The sequence below is a fragment of the Oryzias melastigma genome, linkage group LG15 (genome assembly GCF_002922805.2).
Source record: "Oryzias melastigma strain HK-1 linkage group LG15, ASM292280v2, whole genome shotgun sequence".
NCBI lineage: Eukaryota > Metazoa > Chordata > Actinopteri > Beloniformes > Adrianichthyidae > Oryzias > Oryzias melastigma.
In genome coordinates this window covers 18,342,162-18,364,398 of record NC_050526.1, presented here as the reverse complement: position 1 = coordinate 18,364,398, position 22,237 = coordinate 18,342,162, and the positions used below count along the sequence as shown (strand labels likewise).

The 22,237-nt window shown below is 36.1% G+C and overlaps 1 protein-coding gene and 1 long non-coding RNA gene across 3 annotated transcripts in view; both read left to right on the top strand.

Annotated features, from left to right (window-relative positions):
- The window catches only part of LOC118599732 (eukaryotic translation initiation factor 3 subunit A-like), a 62,679-nt gene that overhangs the window by 28,104 nt on the left and 12,338 nt on the right, over window positions 1-22,237 (top strand). The gene's annotated exons all lie outside the window — the stretch shown is intronic.
- LOC118599733 lies at window positions 6,483-8,848 on the top strand. Its single transcript, XR_004949215.1, has 2 exons — window positions 6,483-7,411; window positions 8,186-8,848. It is a non-coding gene; the product is annotated as an uncharacterized LOC118599733 (long non-coding RNA).

Below are 22,237 nucleotides of genomic sequence, written 5' to 3'. Positions count from 1 at the left end.
TAAAACATAAATATGAATGTTAATCTAAATTACTAGCTTTTTTTCTCTTCAAGACTTTTAGTTTTCTTTCGTTAAAGTCCGTAAACAAGTCTATTAAGCTTTATGCTTTCTACTTTGGTTTAATTTATGCATTCCTCTCAGGTGGGTTGGACTGTTTTAGCATTTTTTTTATTGGATTTATTTATTTTTTACAAAGATTAGTTAAAATTCAAGCACACTCAAACTACAACTGGTAGATAAGCAAGATTTTTCGTTTATTTTCATTTTAGCTAATCTATGAAAATCTTGATGAAACTGAAGCCATATTTATTCATTTATGCACTTTGCTTTTTAACTACTTGAAGATATACATATTAAAAGATGTCATGTCTAAGCAAAGCAAAGGTCCTGATGTAACGTTTCCATATGAAGGTCCAGGATGTCTGGAGGCAGTTCAGTCTGTGGAGAATATCTTGTGTGTGTGTTTGCTAACTCTTCCCAAATAAACAAAAAATGAAAACTTAATTTGCTGTTTGACACCACAGCTAATACCTCTGTGATTCTAACCCCCCCACCCCTGGCTGCAGTGCTGTGAAGTTAATAAATACAACAATCATCCCTCCTGTTCTGTGAGGACATATTGATTCTAATTAGTCTGTTTATTGCTTATTGAATTATTTATGATTATGATAAACTATACCACGGCTAATGTCAAGGCTGTTGGTTTCTTTCTCTCGTCTGAGGTGATAAATGTTCATTTCATTATGAGCTTTTAACATTCATTATTTAATAGTCTGGGTTGCACCTGTGAATAGAGATAAACAGCAAATTTTAATTACTGGAAGCAAACATCATACTCATCTCGTCATTAAAGACCTTTAAAGCATGGGGATTTTCAGAGCTTCCAAACTAGCCATAACTTCTGAACACGGCAGTTATAAAAGTAAACTACATGTCAACCATAACTTATTACAGCTACGGTCACAAATAAATCTGCCACCATGTGATGGAGAGGCATCGGTAGAATCTTCAAGGATTCGTGCCATCGCCCGAGTCATTTGAAAATCTTTGGCGTGGTCTTGAATGCCGACAGCGGCCATCAGGCGTTTTTACATGCCCCCGGGCTAGCAGGCGGCTGGTGACACCTGACATGGACAGCCTCCATCCAGAGACATTTACAAATCGTCCAGTTAGAGCTGCTACCGGCCGGAAATCTGCCTGATTTTGTAATTGTGTCATCCCCGCCTGTGACTGGATTGCCACTGAAATGTGGCTGAGCGTTCACTGACCAATTAGTTCAGACAGGAACTAAGTAGCTAAAAGTCCACAAAGCTAAATCAGGGTCAGACAGGCAGAGGTCAATCACAAGCATGGGATCATCCAAGAAGAGACTAGAGATGTTAGAGTTCAGGTGAGGGTCAGGGCAGGCGGCAATCAGAGATGAATCAGGGTCAGAAACAGAAGATCAGGTACAGATAGAAACGCTCAGTAATGCAGGCAAAGAGGCACAAACAATACTTCGCACTGAGTGAAGCTCTGAGCAGTGTTTAAGTGTCCTGTAGGTGATTGTCAGACCAGCTGAGCAGCATCCAGGAACTGTGCGCTGGGATTGCTGGGAGATGTAGTGCAGTCCATACTCTGGAGATGGTTACAACCAGTGACCAAAGGGGGAGACAGAGTGCAGACTCCTCACACAGAAGTTAACTTTTAGAGAAAAATCGTCTAGTCACCGAAAACTTGTAATTCTTTCTTAAGCCCTCCAAGTTCACCGCATGGCACGTAAAAATGTGGCTGCTCCCTCCTGGTTAAAACTGCCATGTGGCAAGACCACCTGCCAAAGTTGCTAAAAACTTTCATTTAGGGATAGGTGATCGTATTTCAACTAGAGCTGTCAGGCGGTTAAATTTTTTTAATCGCGATTAATCGCATTTCCCGAGTTAACTCACGATTAATCGCACATTTACATGTGGCCTTTTTTTAAGGAAAAAAAATGTGTGGTTTGTGGAATTTAGTAGTTCTACATTAATTATGAAAACAAGAATGACAATATTAATAGTTTTCATCAGAAATACTTTATTTTGTAACATTGTATTGAGATAAACTTTCTTAACAATAAAAGGCTGTAACATAAAATGCCTAACAAAAGCCCAAGTCCAAGTGAAGGGCATTTTAAATTCAAAACTTCAATCTACGTTCAGTAAAATAAAATAAAAAACATCAAAAATAACATTTCCATAACACTTTCATGTTCATTTTTTGTCAGGACCAAATCTTTTCCTCCTCTGCTGAACTACAGTAATAAATGAAATAGAGATTTATCATTTCCAATTAACTTTTGTTTTTTAAAACCTTAAAGACTGAGAAAAGCGGGATACTCTGTGGATAGTTTGACAGTCTGTTACTGCCGCGTTCTCTGGCTGCAGCTCGATGCAGCGACGTGTCCAGAGGAGCTCACGCCATGAATATGCCGGCAGACAGACCGCTATGCTGGGGCTGGATCACGCTTAAACCTCCAGAACATTTAAAACGTCCCCCGGTGCGCTTGCTGTTCGGAACGTCGGGGGTGCGCAGCTCTCGGGACGCGGCGCCGGACGCGAGCCGGTACCACCAGACGTGGTACTGGACGCGAACCGGAGCCGGGTTAGGGTGCAGGAGCTCTCCAGGTCCTAGCGCCGGCCGGTTCTAGCTAGCAGCTCTGTGGTTGTAGACCCGCCCGTGATCGAGTGAGAGCAGCCTGTGAGTTAAAGGGCTGGACGCCCGCGCGCGCGGTATGGAAAGGCACGTATGAGAAAGTCCGCGATTAATGCGTCAAAAAAATTGTCGGCGTCAAGCACATGTCAGATTAATGCGTTTTTAACGCGACAAATCTGACAGCCCTAATTTCAACATAAATTACATTTATCTTTTGTGGGATAGTACCACGTCATTGTCTTGGAGCTGCAGTCGTTTTCTGTTTTTGTGTATCTTCCAGTTTAACAATAAGCGTGTGTGTGTTTTTTATTTTTTTTTATTTTTATTTTTTTAAGTTTTAACCTTGTTAGTTATTGGAGGTAGTATCACTCTCCCCGTGTCATGCACACATTTGAATTTTCTCTTGAAATGCTCTTCATAGAGAAGCTTCGTCTGTCCATTAATAAGAACCACCAACAAAAGCTGCTCTGTAAATTTATGGAATCTAGCAGAACTGCTAACAAAATCATCAGTGGAATGACAACATATTTCCTGTCGCCCTGAGTAAGAATCTTATTCGACACTCAAGTATCTGTAGGAAACATCCATGTCTTCAGTTGGGGGAAGTCATTATCTTAAGCAGGCTCTAATTAAACACTCAGACGATCTTAAAAATATGCAAGTAGGTCTACTCGCTGCTGTGGATGTGTATTTTTTCACAACTGGAAGAGTTATTTAAGTTATCCCGGATGGAAGCTGAAAGACTAATGCTACAAGAGCCCAACGTGCCACAAGAATACATATAAAGCAGCACATTAATTAAATGGAACACACATCGGTAATTATAGTCAGAGATATTCATGCCTCACTAGCAGAGAAGGGATAATAAGCCTATTAACACACACTTTCAAATAGCTTTCCCTCCTGCCTGGGTGCATAAACTGGCCTTTATTTAGCCTTCTGTTTGAGTTCACATTCTTCAAACGTGTCTGGGATTATCGGTACCATTCTAAATCCTTGTTGTTACGAGGTTAATCTGGGCCAAGAAACCACTGATGATCAGTGGTTGCCTTAGAATTAGGGCAGGCTTGTCAAGATTGTATAACCTTTGTTATTATTATTTTAAACTAGTTAAGTAGTTAGTGAGAGTGCAGGTGAATTATTTGTGTAGCTTGGATTATTGTTCTTAAACTCCAAAATAAAATGGGACTTCATCTTTTTAGTGTCATAGTTTTCTTACTTTTTCCTGGTTCTAGGTTTAGGATAAATTACTTCCTCCTGTATGTTAAAAAACTATAATAAACCCTTTTTATGCTGCATTCACATCAAATGAGGCGTCAAGTTTCAATGTTAAGTCAATGTACAGACACAATCTGAGATCTTGCAACACAATTTGAGCATAAACTACAACCCCATTGTTTATTCCATTTTTTCACAAAGCCGAGGAGCCTCAGTTGAGGGATAAAAGAGCCACCTGTGGCTCCAGAGCCGCAGGTTGCAGACCCCTGGGTTAGGGTACCGGTGGAAGTGGCGCTCCGAGGTTTGATCCACGTTTTGGAGTGTTCAGTAAATGTTCATCCTGTTCGGGCCGCGATCTAAGGTGTTTTTTGGATTTTGGCCCTTGAGAGATTAAATTTGACACCCCTGCACTGAGGGGACTCATGAGTAACACGCAAAGATCTCAAAAGAAAGACAGAAACGACTTCAAACAATGACAACAATGACTAACGTGACTAACACTAAACAGTGGGCACACATTCTCACAAGTATCCCAACTGTGTTTCACAAATACTGCCCAGTTTTCCACCCTCAAATTGGCTTTCGGACAACATCTGATTCACACTTGCACAAACTTGTAGCCCAACTTCTTGGACCAGTTGGTTAGCATCTCATCCTTCTATTTTCTGTCAAAAAATGTAAGTAGTTGAACTCGAGCAGCCCCTGACCTTCTAACTTGTTCTTTAACCTCAGGTTACTGTTCCTCCACAAGCTCAGAAACGCTCACTTTCAAAGAAAAAAACTTTATTTGTCGTCCTTCAAAGAGAGAAAGTAGGAGATGCATGCAGTACTTGAAGTGCTGCGTAATCTGAAAACTCAAAGTCTCGATTCTTCTCATTCCAAGAATGCTTTCAAATGAATAGCTGAAAAACTGCTGCAAGGATTTTGTCTCTTTTCTTTCACGGCAACAAACACTTTTCACAATTACTAAAAGACCAAAGAAAAGTGAATTAATGGAAAACTTTTAAGATCATTTGAATTTGTAAGAGTTTAATTCAGCTCCGCATCCACCAATCCAGCGCAGAAAGAGAATCCAGCTGCAGTTGGAGACACAAGTGTCACTTTAATGTGTTTGTCTGCTCGCTGTTGTGAGACACATGAGCCTTCACTCACCCTTATCTTCAGGGAATGAGCACATCTGTGCCTCTGGGCAGAAGTCAACAGACCTGAGTGCCTGCTTCCTGCAACGAGGTGATCTGGCAGCCACGCTGACATCCTGCCGGGCTCCTCTGGGTTTCATCTGGGCCTCACGGACTTGATTCTGTCACCTAGTAGCAAAGTATCCCATCAGCTGATGTGCTGGACACGGAACAGAAGCCAAAACCTGTCTTCGTGCGTTTACTTTGACTTGTAATTAGTACATTCAGGAAGTAAAAAGCACCATCTGTGAATTAAAGTATTACCAACAGAGGTTACCTTTGAAACTACATGTGGCTTATAGCTGACCCTCAAATAATAACCTGAGGCTTCTGCACTTAATCCAGACTTCCTTCTTTCTCCGTGTCCTTTCAGAGGGACGTGAAAGCATTAATTCTGATGAATCCTCTCCGTATCTCACCGTTACTTCAGAGTAAAGCTGAACGCATGACCTGGGTGATGCAGATAGAGGAGAAAAAGTAATGAATATGGCTTCTCTTTGTCCGTCCGATGAAAGTCCTGCTTCTGAGAATCAGCTGTTATAGAACTCTAAAGCTTCCTGCTTTCATTGGATTTTTTAACTTATTTTGCCGCTAAGAAATCAGCCGTGAATAAAATATGACTTTTGTGTTGTTGCTATTCTTAAAACAAAAATACTCACTAACTCTTTATAATAAGGTGACTTAATACTCTATCCATAAGACATAAACAAGCATTCGTCATGTGTTTATAATAGGGCCGGGAATCGATTAAAAAATTAACTAATTAATCGCAAATCTAAAAAATTAGTCTCGATGAATCGACGTTAAGTGAAGTTTCCTCTATTTTTAGACAACACCGATGCTGGTTTTTGTGGAAAATTCATGTCCCGAAATAAAATAAGTCTGTTTCCTCTTTGGATTTCTCATAGCAGACGGCTCCGTTTGGCTCCGCCCCCCCAAGCCCTTCATAGCAGGTGCTCTGTGCTGTAGCCTTCTGACAGACGATTATTCTCCGCCTTATTTATGAAAATAGAAGATTGTTTTGTCCAAACACTACAAATAAATGCCAAATTATCTCTAATAAGCTAATATTTCAGCTGCATGCTAGCTGTTTTGGCTAACTTAGGCTTTTTTCAGCTTTTTAGGCTAATCTGGCATTTAACTGATATCTTAGCTTGGCTATTAGCTTCAGCGATTGCAGCTATCGGCAAGAGCATCTTCAGCAGCCAAATTCAGGTTACAGCATTCACACTAACATTATCGCAGGTAATGCTATATATCTAGTTTTTGTTAATTTAAAGATGATAATGGTTAAGATGTCTGTGTTACATCCAGTTTGCACATGACCCGATTAGTCGACGAATCTGAAAAAATAATCGGTGATTAGTCGACTATTAAAATGATTCTTTGTGGCAGCACTATAGCTTAGTCAGGGGTGCAACTTATTTTTGTGCGTGTGTTTTAGAAACAAATAAGCTCATACTTTCGTTATTTTCCCAGTAAACATCGGTTGTCCTTTAGCAGTTGTTTCCTCTGACAACCACTAGAGGGTGCTGCATCTAGCATATTTGCTACTGAAGAAGTGTTGTCCAAATCAAACAAGGAAGAGAATCCGATTGTTTTCCTCTTAAAGTTTGATATTTTTCTTATGCAAATCAAAAGAGTCGTTTTGTTGTTTTTATTCATTTATTCTTTTTTTTCTGTTTTAATGGGATCGGCAGAATTTTTCTGTAATGTCAAACTTTTCTCCCAAAAGTGCAATTTATACTCCAGAGCGACTTGTTCTTTGGGAAATATGGTAATCGATCCATGGTTGAAATTTGAACTTTGTTTTTAAAATAAAACCTCCTTTGGCTGCTGTGATGACCATCTGCCAATTCAATGAAAAAATTCACTTCAGATACTCCAGTAAGTTGAGATATCAAGTGTGGGTCAAGCTTTATGTCACCATTAAAAGTACACCAAAATAATAACATTTTAAGATAAATTTATAAAAAAAATGATGCATTTTTTTTTGTGGAGGAAGTGATAAAAATTCCTGCTGCCAGAAAAGTGATTTACCTGAGAACAGAAATCAGTTTGGTTGAAAATCAGATTTTTATTTTTTTAACTCCATACCGTCTTCTGCTGTGTCCCAACACAGAAATATTCAGTATTTTCCAGCACTGCTGCCACAAATATTGTCTTTTCAATTGTCCTAGATAGTAAGATAGAGGCAGGAGACTTCCACGCTCTGGGAAATAAATACTCTGCTCCATTTCTCTCCACGAGGAAGTCAGAACACACAGGAGAGTGCAGAGCCTGCCTCACTCGTACATTCAAAGGAGCACTTTTCTCCTTAAATAGCTCTCCAACCTTCACGGCATGTAAGTTATTTTTAAGTATGATAAAAGTTGAAATGTGTTGTTTTTTTATGCGGGGTGAACTGAAGGCTGTGCATGAGCAACTTTTACTTTGAAACATTTTCTCTGGATTTAAACTTTGAAATGCCGCTCAACCTCTGTGTCACACTCCAAAAATGTTTGTTTTCCTCTCAGAAACTGCAGCTGTCTCAACTTGGTACATTTAGGCGATATCGGGCCAAAAACGAAACAATAAATCAGTCAGAAAACACATATTTATGTCTCACGATTTCATTATTAGCATTTCAAAGAGCTTTATGATGTTGAAAATTGTCCCTTTTTATTTAAAAGCTAAAATTGTGTTTTTAAAATGTTGCCTCTTGTACAGTGTCTTATTACCAGTTTAAAGCGGTTCATTCATTTCCAGTAAACTACAAGTAAAATATTAAATTTTGAAATTTTCTCTACATTCGAGCATCACAGATGTTTGAATATATTTCGCTTAATATTTTTCAAAGCTGAGCATCTATTTAATAGATAATTAGCATCCTCAGAAAATGTTTCTATCATATTTATTGTGCGTTTTTTTCAATCGAACTATTTTCATTGGTTTAGTTGTTGATTTTTACACTTACAATAATGCAAAAGCGCCTTAATTTTTATTTTTCAGATCTTTTTTTTCTGTTTATTCATCGTCTATCCTCCATTTTTCCTTCTGTTTTCTGTTCTGCTGCAGCCTCACTTGATATTTTTTTACATGACTGGTCTAATGAAAATCCTTTTGATTATTTTTCAAAGCTTCTTCCTTCCAGCGTTCACACGAGTGGCTGTAAAGAAGTTCAGTAAAAGGTCAAGTTCTGCATGAACACTCGCTGGGATGAATCTGCTGAACGGCCTTCGACTCCCTTATTGTTAATGGAAACACGAGCCGTCCTGAGAGGAGCAAATGTAGAAACGCTTAGTTCAGACGGGTTTTTCTTTAGTTTTTGAAAATTTGCAAATAAAAATTGGAAATCCAACTAAATTCTGTCAGAAGTCACGTGTGTGCACTAAACTAAGGAGAAATATTTGGTGAGAATCTTTTTTTTAAGGTTTAACAGGCATTTTTTTTTAAAGAATGAAAATGTATTTATGTGATTATCTTAATTTTAATCAGTATTTACTTTGTCAACTCTAAAAAGTTTAATTAAATTTGTAAAAACAGGAGGAGAATTAATTACTATTGAGATTATAATAGATAAAACAGCATCGGCCTACTTTGGTTGTTCTGTTTTGTTTTTTTTTAAACATTTGTCATAATAACTGAAACTTTCTAGGTCAGTGTGAAACCTGCCACGAGTTCTATGCTTTGATTTGATTATTCTAATGTTCAATCATCCTTACTAAAAACGGTATCCTGAAAGGAGGCAGATCAGACTGATGTGTAAACTGTTCCTCACAAAGACAAAAAAAAAACAAAAACAGGAAGTCACATTTTTTCCACTGATTTAATCTTTTAGTTATTCGGCTCAATTTCTGATGACTTGAAACTAATTAAAACTAATGACTGAGTGAAAATAACTCATGAAAAGCACATCAATACATATTAAATTAATTTAAAAAGCCTAATCTGAGAGAAATAATATGAATTGGCATCATAGAGTAACTCAGTAACTTTGAGAATCTGTGAGATTCCACTTCCTGTTGATCACGTGTCTCTGGAAATGTATTCTGTCGTTACACTAGTAGAGCTTTTGCACCTGAGATTGTAACAGAACAAATACGACTCGATTCAGAGCCGACAAAGTGATGATTGGAGTCGCAGAATTGTTTGGCCAAAGAAAATGACTCAACACTGAGAAGGAGGGAAATGAAGGAAACCTCACGAGTCTTAACGGGATTTTTCTGTCTGAAGATTTTGAGGATTCTAGTTGAATATCAGAAGTAGAAGTTGTTGAGCTGCATTTACTTTAAGTTCTCCCATAAACAAATATTTTAACTCAGCTACGGCAAAAAAAAATTTTGGGGGGTACTTTCAGAATTTTTTTCAAAGCAAAATTTAATGTTGAATATGAAAGCTAGACCCTTGCTTAATTTTATTAGTGTGTATTTTATAACTAAAACAATACATTTGCATTAAAAATATATATTAAAAATGAAAACAGTTTTAGTTCGAATTTCATCAAATTATCAGTTGAAATAACACTTTTTCATTAAATATTATTCTGTATTTCTGCAGTTATCTCCGTCCTTTCAGCTAATATCTTCCCTTTAGTTTTTATTTCAAACATTTTCTCAAACAAAAATACTTTATAAACAAATTAATCTTTTGTTCTCATCATTTAAAAAAGGACATGATTTTACATTTAAATATTTACATTACATTTCTGATCAGTATTTATTTTTGTGACCAACTTACTTTGAAGACTACTTTTTACTCCTAATTGAGTAATTTTTATTGTATGAATATATAAATATAAATTGACTAAATTCTAATGGAGTTTTTTGATCACTTTCTTCCTCATTTCCAAAGTAGCTTTCTTGAAGTCAAAAGCCGCGCAGAGCCATTTAGAATTCTGAACCGGTTGGATTCTGTTGTTTATTCCTTTTAATCTGGATTTTATCTGATAAATCGAACTTTGATTTATGTAGTGTTTGTGTAGATTGTATTTTTTCACCATCCCTGTTAAAGTAGCTGCAGTGGGTTGTGGTCTCCTGAGGATTTACAGCACAGTGAGGAGCCACACTTGTATATTTTCTCCTGTATCTTTTTAAAACATTTTTCTGTGAACATTGAGAAGACGAGAGCTTCACAGAAATCATCATCTATTTCTGTGATTTTCTGTTTATTGTTTGTTTGATCTGAATCCATCTCTGCTCTTTCTGGATGACCCACCTTTATATTGTGTTCTGCCTCAATTCTACATCAGCCGGCACAATTCCAAAGCTTAGAGTGATTTAAGCTAAGAGTGATTTAAGCTAGGAGTGATTTAAGCTAAGAGTGATTTAAGCTAAGAGTGATTTAAGCTAAGAGTAATTTAAGCTAAGAGTGATTTAAGCTAAGAGTTATTTAAACTAAGAGTGATTTAAGCTAAGAGTGATTTAAGCTAAGAGTGATTTAAGCTAAGAGTAATTTAAGCTAAGAGTAATTTAAGCTAAGAGTGATTTAAGGTAGATTTTAGCTAGGAGTGATTTAAGGTAGATTAGATTTAAGCTAGGAGTGATTTAAGGTAGATTAGATTTAAGCTAGGAGTGATTTAAGCTAAGAGTGATTTAAGCTAAGAGTGATTTAAACTAAGAGTAATTTAAGCTAAGAGTGATTTAAGGTAGATTTAAGCTAAGAGTGATTTAAGCTAGGAGTGATTTAAGCTAAGAGTGATTTAAGCTAAGAGTGATTTAAGGTAGATTTAAGCTAGGAGTGATTTAAGCTAAGGGTGATTTAAGCTAAGAGTAATTTAAGCTAAGAGTGAAATAAGCTAGGAGGGATTTAAGCTAAGAGTGTCTTCCCTGCAGGGCAGACTAAGCTAGCAGCACTTTTTTTAGCTAGCAGCACTTTAGGTTCAGTGTGCAGGTCTGTTAGCTTTCTGAGACAAAGACTTAGAATGAGACCAAATTAGGAAATCACATTCCGTTCCCGAAGCCTTAAGGCCTTGTTACTCTGCTGCTCTACATTTTGCGCATTGTCCATGTATGTAATTTTGGTCTTTCGTGATACATGTGTGATATACGAAACTCACAAGTGTTTCTTGCATTGGTTATGCATCAACGTGTGCAGATGTCCGTCGAGGGTTTCACTTTTGAATTTAAGCTGTTCAAAATTTTTGGACGGTTATGCATTTTTTTTTGTGCATATTTTCACTAAGTTTATATGCAATTATTACATAAATTTTACGCAATTGTGCATCATTTTTGCTAATTTTATACTAAAATTTGTGGCTTTCCATGACCGTTCCGCTTATGTTTCTGCTACATGCTAGCTGTTTAGGGTAACTTAGGCTTTTTTCAGTTTAGTCTAATTTGGCAGTTAACTAATACTTTAGCTGGCAGTTAGCTTCAGTGTTTTCAGCTATCAGCACTAGCATCTTCATTGGCCAAATTCAGCTTAGAGCATTCTCACTAGCATTATTGCAGTTAATGCTATATGTCTAGTTTTTAGTTAGCTTAAAGCTAAAGATGGTTAAGATATGTGCTTTACATCCAGTTTGCGCATGACCCGATTAGTCGACTTCTTCTTTTCCTTTCGGCTTTTCCCTACAGGGGTCGCCACAGTGAAATGCCAGATTATCCTAAAAAAACTGAAAAAAAAAATAGATTAGCCAAAACAGCTAGCATGTAGCTGAAATTTTAGCTAAATGGCAAATTAGTCTAAAAAGCAGGTAAAATGTGTAACTTAGCCAAAGCTGCTAGCATAAAACTAAAATATTAGCTAATCCCCAAAATAGCCTAGAAATTCTTAGCAACTGCCAAAACAGTCGAAAAAGCTAGCATAAAAAGAACTGAATATTTTAATAGCTGAAGGAGCTAAATTGTTTTTAACCAGGTAATTTTAAGGCTTTTGTGAATGCTGTAAGCTGAATATGGCTGCTGAAGATGCTAGTGATAATAGCTGAAGATGCTGAAATTGATAGCTAAAAACGCTGAAGCTGATAGCTGAAATGGCAGAAACTAATACTTGAAAATGCTGAAGTTGATAGCCACCTAAAATATTAGCCAAATGCCAAATTGGTCAAAATTAGCCACAACAGCTAGCATTTAGCTGAAATTTTAGCTAAATGGAAAATTAGCCTAAAAACCTGGTAAAATGTGTAATTTAGAAAAAGCTGCTAGCACAAAGCTAAAATATTATCTAATCTCCAAAATAGCCTGGAAATCCTTAGTAACTGCCAAAACAGTCGAAAAAGCTAGCATAAAAAGAACTGAATATTTTAATAGCTAATTGAGCTAAATAGTTGAAAGAGCTGAAGAGCTATAGACGTCCAAAAAAATGTTTAAAAGAAAATAAAAAAGAAAAAGTGAATCACTATTAAACCAATAAATATTCTATCATCTCCTGTCATAGTTCAGACTGTAGGAGGGTGGAATAAAAAGTCATGTTCTGTGTGGTTCTCGATCTGCATTTATTTGGGGGGCCGGCCCAAATGTGGAGGTGGGCCTGATCCGGCCCGCGGGCCACACTTTGGGGACCCCTGATCTAAACGAGATTTAATAATAGCATGAATCACAACCTCCATGTCACGTTTGGAGATCGTTCTTCTCAGCTTAGAGACGTTCCTCAACTGATAAAAGCAGTTTTTCACCAGGTGATTTCAATGCTTGTTGAGGCCCATTGACTGGTCAAAAATGACACCAAGAGGGAAGACTTGCACATGGGGCCCAGGGAACCAAGGTGCTGGTTCCCTGTGGAAATGTAGCATTAAATCACGAGGATACTGTCTTTTAAGCAGCTGAGAATTGTATTTTAATAATGCACTTCTTTAAGTTTTAAGTCTTTCAGGTCACTGATCTTTTAGTTGTTGTAATTCATTCTGTAGTTTAGGGATGTACTATTAGCCCTAAATCTGTGTCAACAGAAACTAGATCCATTTGCATGAAAATCTTACAATAAATGTTGCTCAGATGGAGGGAAAGTGAAACTGATGGCGACCCACATCTGTCTCTGTTGAAGTGGTGCTGTCGCTCCCGATGCTGTTTTTCTTCTCTCATTTTCCATTCAGGATTATACGATGTTTCTGTCACTGCTACATGAACAATTGAGCATGAAGTGTGCTAATATAAACAATCTCCCCCGAAGCCAATAACTCAACTGAATTATACAAATGTGGGACCGAGTTTTGAAAAGACATTATGCAGACGGCGGGAAGAGTGATGGAGATGTGAGCTGAGAAAATTAAATGAGGCTGTAGAATCCACTCTAGTGCCACTTTCAATTTGAGAGCAGAAAAACTCTATTTACTATCACAGGTTGGAGAATCTGTTACAGTGACAAAATGTTTTTTATATTTACAACAATTTATGAATCAAATAGTTTCAGAAGCTTGTGACAACTTTACAATATCTCTATAATTAATGAAAGAAAAAAAGTTTAAAATACAAGGGGGAAGTTTTTTTTAACCTCATCTTTGATGCAGGTTAAAAAAACTAAAAAGTGATCATAATTAAACCACAAGGTGGAAACTTTAGGTCAAACTCAATCACACAGGGGGCCAAAATCCAAAACACACCTTAGATTGCAGGCAGAACAGGATAAACATTTGTTGAAATCACTAAACCTAAATTTTTATAACTTTAAACCTGTAACTTTTTAACATAATCATGAACTAAATATATAGCATTACCTGTGATAATGCTAGTGTGAATGCTGGAAGCTGAATTTGGCCCCTGAAGATGCTGAAATTGATAGCTAAAAACACTGAAGCTGATAGCCAGCTAAAGCTAAAAGCCAAGTAAGCCTAAAAAAACGCAAAAAAAAACTCATGTTAGCCTAAACAGCTAGCATTTAGCTGAAAAAAATAGCTAAACTTTCCAATATCTTAAAACTCTAAAAAAAAAAGCCAAAATATTTTAAATCTCCCATTGAAGCAATCCTGATAAGTAAACTCCAGAGGGGGCTATGGAAAAATATAACACCCTGCCTAAAATATAATTGTGCAAATCAAGGAAAATTTGAACTAATTTTTCTAGCAACTTAATAGTGGTGAAGCTCCTATGAAGCTTCACATGCCTGCAAAGATTTGTAGGCTAACAGAAAAGGTGTAACAATCAGAGCCTAAACATAAAGATTTTCTAGACAGCCTCACATAGCCAAATCTTAAATAATTCATTTCTGTAATCTTTGTAGAAAAAAGTGATACTAAAACATTTTAAAACTATATATATAGCATTACCTGCAATGGATTAATAGCTGAAGATGATTAAATTGATAGCTAAAAACCCTGAAGCTGATATTAGCGAATTCCCAGATTAGCCGAAAAAACTCAAAAAATTCAAAATGAGCTAGCATGTAGCTGAAATATTGGATAAGTGCCAAGTTAGCCTGAAAAAAGCTGATATTTCTGAAAAGGTTTTAAAATATAATTTTCAAAGGGTTTCCTAAGGAAATTTCCGCTTATGTGTAACAAAAGTTACGATTTCTGCTTCCAGCTACAGGTTGATTCTGGCACCATCTCGCATGTGACCAGAGGCCCCTCCATCTGCACACACTTTGTATACATCTACAATCAGGGGTGAACTTACCATTTGACAAAGGTAGGCGATTGCCTAAGGCTCCCCCAACAATCTGGAGGCACCGAGCCAAACACTTAATTAAAGTGGATAGACTATTAGTTTCATGTCTAATCACTATATAGTGCGTTCACCATTTTCTAGTGCTGTCCCAATCTACTAATTCCAAATCGAGTACACTCGAAATTTCCCAGAAGTCTTTGCAAAAAACTAGCGTACATCCATGGTCACTAGATTAGCGGATATAGACCACAATGCATTGCGGTCGAACAATTTCAACCAAAAAAAAAATGGGTTTAAATGCAATAATTGATTAAACTATCAACATTTTCACCATCAGAACACAGTAGAGTCATAAATAAACGCCATGAAATGTTCGATTTTATTCGTCATATCCGGTGATTAGAAAAACAAAAGAAAAGTAGCTAACATGGTGTCTGATTTACCATTAAAATACCTTATAGTCCCGCACTATATCGTTTTTTTAGTAGTTATGGGTAGGGGGGGAATTCGGACACAGCTTACAGTTAGGAGTGTTGCCAGATTGGGTGGTTTCCAGCACCATTTAAGCTGTTTTACTCTGAACTTTGCGGGCAAAAGTTGGGGCAGGTCTGGGGTCAGTTCGGGAGCTTTTAGCTCTTTTTTTAAATACATAAAAGCAATTGCATTTTCAATAAATTAAATGTTTTTTCCAAGTAAAAATAATGTAAATAAAAATGTGATTTCAGTTTTTAAATGCTCATCTAAACATTTGGATTTTCTTAAAGTGGACCAGTAAGGAAGTTATTTAGGTATGGACTTTAAAATGGAAAAATAAACAGTAAAAATCCATGGTGTGATCCCCAAACTAGTTTTTACAAATAATTTACAAATAAATTACTCCCTTTACTTCCTTTTTTTGCATACTTTCTAATAAAATAATTTTCTTTTCATCTCTCACAGCGTATTATTTGAGAAAAAAAAGGAAAAAAGAAGGATTTATTGACTTGACATTAAAATGTGACAGAGAAAAATCTGTCACTATAACGAGTTCTCTGGCGGTGGCGTAAAATGTGTCTGTAAACATGCACATAAACTGCAGAGCTGGCGTAAGGAGTATTTCTCAGAGCTGAAATATTGGACAAACTTCTCAGCTTCAGATCTGTTCACATTCACAGCCCGTTTATTTTAGTACGTTTGGCTGTGTCCCGTCAAACTGTCCTTATTATTTCTTCTACAGAGATTGGACAGCGATTACCACACTGACTACACGTCTTCATTTGGCATCCCGTAATCTGTCACTGAAATTTGCCATATTTTTCTTTCTCTGCCGGTTTGGTGCCAGATCACTTCCTGTTCTGCCAGTTTCTCGCTGTGTTTGAGGTTTATTCTGAGCACTTTTGGATTTCTCGCTGACTCTGCCAGTTTATTAAAAGCTTATTGCTCTTACACCTGAGTCCTGGCTGCTCCCAGCAGTCACTGCAACTCTGTCTGATGTGGGAAGAATGACCACCCTGTTGTTGCACTACATTATTTAAACTGCCTCCCAAGCAGATTTTGGGAACAAGAAAAATGTTTGAGCTTAGAGTTTTTTGCTTTGTGTGGGAAAACACAGCAGATCTGATGAGAGGAAAGGCTGTCGTCCAAGAAAAAGATTCCGAAATGTTCTAATTAACCAACACTTTTAGAGACTGAACGCTTGTTTCCTAGGAAATTATATTTTACGATTGTTCTCTCTGTTGACTTCTTGTTTGAAGCAGAAATTGTGTGAATGCTTGGTAAGCTATAGTGGTTCTCCTGATCTAAGTACGTTTTTTGGCACGTAAAAACTCAATCACACTTTCAGCAATTTCACCAATCTTGGTATCAAAAAGTTTAGCTTCCAGGACATTACAGTTTGAATTTACAGTATTTATCAACTTTAAAGTTTTTTAAATATTGAGCAAAAGCATACCCCATAGAAAATGAACGAGAAAGTCTTTAAATTTCAAAATTAGCAACAAACCTTTAAATATATTCATGGGCTGTTTCAAACTTTTATGGTAATTTTGAACATATTTGGAGTTTAGCTAATATTTTAGCAACAGGCTAATGTTTTTGGCATTTTTTTTTATCTACTGGGGTTTTTCAATGTTAATTTAGAATTTAGCTTCAATTTTAGCAACAGGCTAACGTTACTGGCTAATTTGTTATCTACTGGGGTTTTTATAGACTAATTTAGATATTAGCTTCCATTTTAGCAACAGGCTAACGTTTTTGGCTAATTTGTTATCTACTGAGGTTTTTCAATGTTAATTTAGAATTTAGCTTCAATTTTAGCAACATGCTAACGTTTCAGGCTTATTTGTTATCTACTGAGGTTTTTTAGGGTTAATTTAGAATTTAGCTTAAATTTTAGCAACACGCTAACGTTACTGGCTAATTTGTTATCTACTAGGGTTTTTATAGACTTATTTAGATTTTAGCTTCCATTTTAGCAACAGGCTAACGTTTTTGGCTAATTTGGTTTACAAAGGAATGTTAGGCCATTTTGCAGGTTTTTTATTGTTATTCAGCAATCTGCTAGCTTTCTTTCTTTTTTTTTTGTGTTTTTTTTTTTTCTTTTTTTTAGTGCCAATTTGGAGTTTAGCAAATATTTAGCAATATACTAACATTTTTAACTGATTTGGTTTATCGGAGAACCTTGGGCTATTTCTTGAGTTTAGCTAGCAACAAGCTAGTTTTTTGGCTAATTTAGGGTTTAGCTCATATTTAAGCGATACACTAGATATTTTTGCAAGATTGGCATCTTTTAGGGATTTTTAAGCAATTTTACCACAACATTTTCTGAAATTTAGGTCAATTTCATCGCCCTTTTATGGGTTTTTATACAAAATTTCCATCTTTTAGCAAATTGAACAATTTGTAAATAGCTTTTGCATTTTCAGCAAATCCCTTCAGCAAGTAAAGTAAATTGCGTCACCATTGTCAGGAAAAAGTCTCAGCGACCACTTTCAGAAGAAAGCATTCACACTAGTTTATTTGCAGGTCATTCAACTCGTTTAGTTGTTCTTATTGTTTATAAGTTGTCAGAAATATTTTTAGAACCTTCTTTTATACCATTTTTCTTATTAAACTAATAAAAGTTTCTTGATGGAAGTGAAATGTTGTTTTTGTGCTTTTCATTATATATTTTTTGTCCTTTTCTGTTTATTTTATTGATTCCATTTCATTATATTTTTTTATGGAATTTTGTTTCATTGCTTTGTGCCAAATGTTATTGCCCAGGAGATCAGTTTCATTCAATTCTTCAAAGCACATATTTATTAAAAAAATAAAAAATAAATGCTTTATTGAATTGAGAAATGTGTGGCATTGTGCCAAGGGAAAAAACATATTTTTCTTAAAAAGAGAAAAGAAAGAATGAATAATATGTGCTGCTAGAGAGTTTAATATCTCAAATAAAGTTATTTTTTCTGTTGTTAATTCTCCCTCAGATGCACCCAAACGTGACACATGTTCAGAAGTGAGAAATTCTTTTCAAGTTCATAAATAAATGCACACTGAGTTCTCCAACCTCAATCTCCAAGATTGCATTGCTTCCACAGAGATGAAATACTTTATGTCGAGGGGAAAACGAGTCTGAAAATGGGGCAGCAGAGAAAAATTGTTGATGACCATCAAGGAAATTTTGGAAATTGCTTTTTACTATGTGGAGTTGTCGTTGGCTGCTGATGGAGTGATATAAAAGTCATTTTCCATCATGCATGTTCTGTGAAGGGAAAAAAAAACATTATTTTTGGTATTATTCTGTGAAATCCTATGAATGGGTTTCGCTTTAGGTCAGGGAACATGAACTTCCTGCAAAAGAAAAGGAGCAAACTTTGCTTTCTGAGGAGACAAAAATAAAATAAAAGAGTTAAAGATTCTCTATTTTATTTGTTATTTCAAGATTAGTTTACTATGATTCTTTCTTATCAAGCTGATCACAATAAACTTCCTTCTATCATCGTCTGAGAACTTCACTAAATACAATCTTTAACCTTCTAAACTTAAAACATTTCATTTTGATGATATTAATTATTAAGAATTTACGGGATTCCTTAAGGACCACTTTGATGAAAATTTAGTTTTCTGTGTTTTTAATGTGTTCTTGTGGCTTTTTTCTGATGATGTATGAAGAAAATTAGGAGCAGACAAAATAAATCTTTATGAAAAAACTTGTGGTTCGGATGTACGGATGAGCAGCTCTGGTATGACTCACCATTTTTGTTGCACCACTCATGTTATGTTGAGGCTGTGAGGAGATGTAAACTAGGAGAGCACAGATGGATGATGGGAAATGGGGCCAACAGTATCGCCCACAACTTAGAAGTTCATTTCTGAGAAACTCCTGCCGCCCTGCAGAAACTATGTTGTTGAAAATTACAGTTTTTTGATTTTGGCTAAAAAAAATAGCATAATTGTGATTTAAAGACCACTGAGAAAGCTTTTAAAAAAGATCAAAAGATGATTGGAGTGGGACTTTTAAGCTGCCATATTCTTTTAGGAGGTCATATTAGATAGTCGGGGTCGGCGTATTGATCTGAGTATCGATATCAAGGTGAAGTATCGACACTAGCATGATGACATCGCTACTTTCATTGCATTATTTGAGTTACTACAGTAAGGAGCTTAAATCCACTTATGGAGTTCCTGCAAGCTTAGCGTCTATTTGTCTGTAGTGTTGCCAAATTGGGTAAAAAAACAGCCCAATTTGAGTAAAAACCTGCCCAATCTGGCGATATTGTGTGTCTGTGTAAACAGCGCACCTCCTCCTCTCATCTTGCCCCTCCCATCCCTGGAGGGGATTATGCCATTATTTATGTATTTATATTTAAATCATGTGTAGTATATAGTATAATCAGTATATGTTTTATATTTCATTCATGTTCATTAAAGATTGCTGTAATTAGTAAAAAAACTAACTACTAATGAACTTTTTTTGGCCAAAACTCTCTGTCCTGCATTTTATTGTACATCTAATTAATAAAAAAAATGTGGATTTCCAAAAATCTTAAATAATACATTTTAATGAAAAAATAATCCATGTTGGCAGTACTTTCCCTGTAATTGCTTTGCATCGGATCAATACCCAAATTCCTAGATCTTCCACCCCTATCAGATAGAACTTGGCCTTCATTTCGTCTGTCTGGTCTTTTCCTCATCCTTGGATGTTGTTTTTACTTTCACTCAGTATTATTTCTACTCTTCTAACAAATGTTCCAGTGTTTTCAGTGTTTTCCCTGGCTCTTTTGTCTTATAACAGATGTTTGATGACTCTGGACTTCTACTCTTTCTACTACGATAACCAACTTCTTTCTTGTCCTCTAATAGATGTTTGATTAATTTTGTGTCTGTCCTACTACTTCCTGTTTGTCTTCGTACTGGGATTAAATCTAAACAACATATGTGACGGATTCAGGAAAATCGATGTACATTTATTCGAGTCAATACTTTTAAAGAGCTGGTCAGAAACGGGAGAAGAAGGTTCTTGGCAGCCAGGCCATGGTCATCAAATCCAGAACTGTAGTAGCCTAAATGTATCAAAGATTAAAGAAGTGACAGCTTTGAAGATTTGATCTTAGGTTCAAAAGAGCTGGAGATTAGCAGGCGGAAGAAGGACGACTGGTATCTGGAGAAAGCACCGACTGTCTGAGAACCAGAGAGCGAGAAGTACCTGAGTACGCAGGTAAGGAGCTTGTCTTCAGGGATGTGGGGGTAGAACAATATGGAGAATAATGGCATTGAAATGATCTGTTGGTGGTTGCTGCACTTTTGGAATTATCTGGATATTTAAAAAGATAAAAACATTTTATTTGACTCAAGACTTGCACCCCCCATGTGTCTCATGTTGCCCACGTCTCCCACCTCGGTGTCCGTGTGAGCCTGTGTCAGTCATCCTGTGATGGTCGCCCACTCCTACATGCTGCATCTCATCACGTCAGCAGTGAAGCCAGAATCTCATCCGGTTACTACTGATCGCTGCACTTCTCTCTACTGACCTCCCTCCTTTAAGGGGCTTTTTTCCTCTCTATCATTTTTTTCCTGTTTGGCCTAATTTCTCCATTGTTTGTGCTTCACACTTCGTGCCCCACTTTTTTTTTCTCAATTGTCTTGCTAAACAGTGTTTTAACAGGTCACTCGTCTCGGTGAGGTTTTTTCTGGAACCTTTTAAGACTTTTAGCAGTTATCCATTTGTTTTTCTGTCGACTTAAACTAATAAACTCAAAGTATTTATTTACAATACATTCAAGCTTAAGTTTTAGCGCATTTGTTCAGTCATTAGACTTCTTCTTGAACAAGCTTTTATATAAACGTATGGGCAGATATGTAAATCTGATAAATACATTTAGCATGTGCAGCTTTGTATTTGTGCAATGTTTTTTTGTTGAGCTCATCTTTTTATCCAGACACACAGATAATGAGTTAAGATCTAAACAACTCAGCTGTTCTTCCACACACTGATAAACCTGGAAGTAATCCATAACTCTGGTTACAGGAAAGATATTTTATCCTCGACCTTTTTTTGTGCACCAGCTTCTGGTGCTGCAGCCGCAGGTTATTCCACACAGAAGATTCATTCAATAAATTATCTGACGCTGTTGAATACATTAATTTACCAAATCATCCAACCAAAAATTTATATATATATATATATATTTTTGGTATGTTTCAAAACGTTATAAGATTGATATTAGGCTACTGAATAAAAAGTAATATTTGAACTATAATACTCCTCTATGGAAAAAAAGGCCCTAAAGGCCCTAAAAGGACGTTGAAGAGAAAAAAAAAAAGCTTCTGGTTACTTTTTTTTTTAACCAAATAATTTTAACTCCCACCAATGTGAAATACTTCACTTTTAAATATCAGTCCCCAATCTGGAGGTTTTGGTATGGTCGCCTCTTTTAAACTTTTTAAGTTTTTAAATTTTAAGTCGGCAATTCTTTTTTCGTTTTTTTTATTATTATTATTTTACAATAGTTTGTAATTTTATGTCATTGTTTTTATTGGCTCTTATACTTTTACAATGACTGTCTCTTTTTATTTATTTTATTTTTACATTTTATATTAGATATATATGTACATTTATCTTATTTCTTTTAAGTATTTTATCTTTTGTGTCTTTGTGACAAATGGACCTTGAGTCTGTAATAAGTTATCTTCATAACTGATGCACACCAGATACTAACTGGTGCATACCCAGATACTAACTGATATTTACCTAATACTAACTGATATTTACCAAATACTAACTGATATTTACCTAATACTAACTGATATTTACCAAATACTAACTGATATTTACCAAATACTAACTGATATTTACCTAATACTAACTGATATGTACCTAATACGAAATGGCGAACACCAGATACTAACTGATATTTACTAGATAATAACTGATGAGCACCATATACTAACTAGTGGCTGGTGCATACCACTTAATATCTGATGCACACCAATTACTAGTCTGGAACTATTTTTCTTTTAAACTTCAATTTGTTTTCTTAGATGTCCTTTTGGGGATCTGTACATTTGCATTTAAAAATATCATAGAAGTAAATTGTGTTTTCTTGTTTCAAATGAAAACATGTATTTTTGTCGTATTAATGTAAAGATTACACCTGTTATTCCCTGTTTCAAAAAGAA